This window comes from Hylobates moloch, unplaced genomic scaffold, assembly GCF_009828535.3.
Source record: "Hylobates moloch isolate HMO894 unplaced genomic scaffold, HMol_V3 SCAFFOLD_11, whole genome shotgun sequence".
Classification (NCBI taxonomy): Eukaryota; Metazoa; Chordata; class Mammalia; order Primates; family Hylobatidae; genus Hylobates; species Hylobates moloch.
The window spans coordinates 80,292,470-80,296,930 of NW_026652286.1; the positions used below are offsets into that span (position 1 = coordinate 80,292,470).

General features: G+C 37.1%; 1 pseudogene; it reads right to left on the reverse strand.

The window, feature by feature from the left end:
- Positions 1 to 1,794: 1,794 nt before the first annotated feature.
- On the reverse strand, positions 1,795 to 4,055 carry LOC116477428 (sorting nexin-7-like; annotated as a pseudogene).
- Between the last annotated feature and the right edge of the window lie 406 nt (positions 4,056 to 4,461).

Genomic DNA, 4,461 nt, shown 5'->3' on the forward strand with positions numbered 1-4,461 from the left:
TTTTTCTAATTCTGTGAAAAATGATGCTGGTACTTTGATATGAATAGTGTTGAACCTGCAAATTGTTTTTGGCAGTATACCCATCTTATCCACCTTGATTCTTCCAATCCATGAGTATAGAATATCTTTCCATTTATTTGCCATCTCTGATTTCTTTCAGCAGTGTTTTATAGTTCTCCTTGTAGAGATCTCTCACATTCTTGGTTAGCTGTATCCCTAGGTATTTTATTCTTTTTGTGGCTATTGTAAATGAGATTGCTTTCTTGATTTGGCTCTGAGCTTGAATGCTCTTGGCATTGATTTTGTATCCTGAAACTTTACTGAAGTCGTTTATCAGTTCTAGGAGCCTTTTGGTAAAGTCGTAAGGGTTTTCTAGGTATAGAATCATATCATCAGTGAAGATAGATGGTTTGACTTCTTCTTTTCCTGTTTAAATGCCTTTTATTTCTTTCTCTTGCCTGACTGCTTGGTTAGGACTTCCAGTACTATGTTGAATAAGAGTAGCAAGAGTGGGCATCCATGTCTTGTTCCAGTTCTCAAGGGGAATGTTTCCAGCTTTTGCCCATTCAGTATAAGGTTGGGGGTGGTTTTGTCATAGATGGCTCTTATTATTTTGAGATATGTTCCTTTGATGCCTAGTTTGTTGAGGGTTTTTACCATGAAGGAATGTTGTATTATATCAAAAGCTTTCTCTGTATATACTGAGATGATCATATGGTTTTTGTTTTTAGTTATGTGGCAGATCACTTGTATTGATTTGTGTATTTTGCATCAACCTTGCATCCCAGGAATAAAGCCTACTTGATCACTATAAATTAACTTTTTGATGTGCTGCTGGATTCAGTTTGTTAGTATTTTGTTGAGGATTGTTGCTTCTATGTTTATCAGGGATATTGGCCTAAAATTTTCTTTTTTCACGTGTCTCTGCCAGGTTTGGGGATCAAAATGATGCTGGCATCATAGATAAGTTAAGAAGGAGTTCCTCCTCGTTGATGTTTTGGAATATTTTCAGTAGGGTTGGTACCAGGTCTTATTTGTATGTCTGGCAGAATTTGGCTGTGAATCGATCTGATCCAAGCCTTTTTTTGTTGGTAGGTTTTTTATTACTGATTCAACCTCAGGACTCATTAGTGGTCTATTCAGGTTTTCACTGTCTTCCTGGATCAATCTTGGGAGCTTTTGTGTTTATAGGAATTTATCCATTTCCTATAGATTTTCTAACTTCTGTGCATGAAGGCTTTCCTAATAGTCTCTGAGGGTCTTTTATGTTTCTGTGGGATCAGTTGAATGTCACATTTGTCATTTCTGATTGTGATTATTAGCATCTTTTCTCTTTTTTCTTTGTTAATCTAGGTAGTGGTCTATTGATCTTGTTTATTATTTCAAGGCACCAACTTTTGGTTACATTGATCTTTTTTTCATATTAAACTTTTTATTAAAACTAAGTCCTTACAACATATTTACAATATCATGTTCCACAGTCAAATATTTAACAAAAAAATCTATACACAATTATTGGCATACAAATTTAAGAACATAATTAAAACCAAGCTAAATCTCTCTGTATCTATATATCTATATATGTATAGATGTATATCCATACAAATAGATATATACATATATCTTCAAATTCATGTCAATGAACTGGAGTACCTGAAGTTTCAAGTTGTTGGTTTTTCCAAATAGTATAAAACATTTTTCATCCACTTTATAAAGGACATGGCAGATCTAGAAAGAATAACTTTGGTTGATAAATGTTGTCTCCCAAAGATTAAACAGAACTCCTCAGTGGGATTAAGGTTTATCTTCGGAGGCTTCTTCCAAGTGGAGGTTGGTGATGTAAGGAATGTTTCCCATGTAGCAAGGCACTGTTCATAATAGTGGATACTCTCCTCAGCCATATCTGTAAATGCTAACTTGATATCACTTTGCATATTGTGTTGCCATCTTTCCCGTTCTGCTTTCAGGGCATTATTAGCATATTCTACTTTATCTTCAAGTTTTCCAATCTCCTCTGTAAGCAGATCACTATCTGCCTTTTTATAGGTCAAAGCTTCAACTTTGGAATCCAATTCTGCTTGTATTTGGTCTCTTCTTTTCATAACACCCATTAACATTTCACTATAAAGCACGTACTCATGTACAACAGGAAGCAGGGCCTCTGAGAGTCCAAACATCCATTTTTCAGTGGCCTTACAGCATCTGTCAATGCAGCTGGCAACATCTTTTAGAGTATCAACCAGATCCTCTTCTGACACTAACCACAGAATATGAATTGGACCATATTCTTTCATTTCATCAAAATATTCCCTTTCTTCCTTGAAAATTCTCCAAGATATTTTATCTATCAAATTTGTTTTCTGGCTAAAAATTTCAATAAAGTTATTCATTTCCATGAACTCTTCTAGGCGTTTTTTTTTAATGTCTTTTAGATGGAGCTTTTAGCCCATTTACATTTAAGCTTAATTTTTGTTTGTTTTGTTTGTTTTTGTATACTTTAAGTTCTAGGGTACACATGCACAACGTGCAGGTTTGTTACATATGTATACATGTACCATGTTGGTGTGCTGTACCCATTAACTCATCATTTAGGTATTTCTCTTAATGCTATCCCTCCCCCCTCCCCCACCCCACAACAGGCCCTGGTGTGTGATGTTCCCCGCCCTGTGTCCAAGTGTTCTCATTCTTCAATTCCCACCTATGAGTGAGAACATACGGTGTTTGGTTTTCTGTCCTTGTGATAGTTTGCTCAGAATGATGGTTTCCAGCTTCATCCATGTCCCTACAAAGGACATGAACTCATCCCTTTTTATGGCTGCATAGTATTCCATGGTGTATATGTGCCACATTTTCTTAATCCAGTCTATCATTGATGGACATTTGGGTTGGTTCCAAGTCTTTGCTATTGTGAGTAGTACCGCAATAAACATATGTGTGCACGTGTCTTTATAGTAGCATGATTTATAATCCTTTGGGTATATACCCAGTAATGGGATGGCTGGGTCAAATGGTATTTCTAGTTCTAGATCCCTGAGTAATCACCACACTGACTTCCACAATGGTTGAACTAGTTTACAGTCCCACCAACAGTGTAAAAGTGTTCCTATTTCTCCACATCCTCTCCAGCACCTGTTGTTTCCTGACTTTTTAATGATCCTGACTTTTTAACGATGGCCATTCTAACTGGTGTGAGATGGTATCTCATTGTGGTTTTGATTTGCATTTCTCTGATGACCAGTGATGATGAGCATGTTTTCATATGTCTGTTGGCTGCATAAATGTCTTCTTTTGAGAAGTGTCTGTTCATATCCTTCACCCACTTTTTGATGGGATTGTTTGATTTATTCTTGTAAATTTGTTTAAGTTCTTTGTAGATTCTGGATATTAGCCCTTTGTCAGATGGGTAGATTGCAAAAATTTTCTCCATTCTGTAGGTTGCCTGTTCACTCTGATGGTAGTTTCTTTTACTGTGCAGAAGCTCTTTAGTTCAATTAGATTTCTGCGTGGTTTTTAATTCCTCTCATTGAGGATGCAACAGCTCTGACTGTTGGCCCCATCCTGCTTAGCAATCCAGTACCCTGCTTCTTGTGAGAAGAGAGTTGTGCAGTGAGAAAAATTTTGAAGACTTCATTAAACGTTAAAGTTGGACGATCAGCAGTTCAGCCCAAAAATTTATGTAAAGGCTTCCTGCATGTCTCAATGAAGTCATCATTAAAGTGTTCCACCATTCCTTTTACTATAAATTTTTCTGGAAATGGTGGAATAATCAGACTGGGGTGTGCTTCTTCAAGTTTTCCCTTCAACCAAAGGAAACCTTGATACCGTCTCCTAACTTCAAATTCACTGGAGTCAAATTCTCCACAAGATGTCTTAGTAATAATCCTATACGTAATGAAAGTTTCTATTGTAGTAACATAACTTTCAGGTTTATCAACTGTGATGAAGAGTTCCTTTAAATCTCATTCATCTTCAAATTTGATTTGGTTTATCATTGATAAAGGGGATGTTGGCATCATAGTGCTGAAGGAATTCATGTCCATCAATGAGGCATCGTTGCTGAACACCTCCAGGTCATCCTCATCCTCGTCTAGATCCAGCACACCTCCGCCTGCAGCAGGGCGGAAGAGCCGCTGCTGCGCAAGAAGCGGGCACCGGAGGCCCAAGGAGCGCGCCTGAGATGCCTGGTGCTTGCTCTCCTACATTGATCTTTTGTATGGGTTTTCAAGTCTCAATTTCATTGAGTTCTCTGATTTTACTTATTTCATTTCTTCAGCTAGATTTTGGGTTGATTTGTTCTCTTTTTTCTAGTTCCTTTAGGTGCAATGTTAGATTGTTAATTTGAGATTTTCTAGCTTCTTGATGTAGGTGTTTGGCCCTATAAACTTTACTCTTAACACTGCTTTAGCTGCGTCTAAAAGATGTTGGTATGTTGGGTCTCTACTTTTATTGATTTCAGAGAAT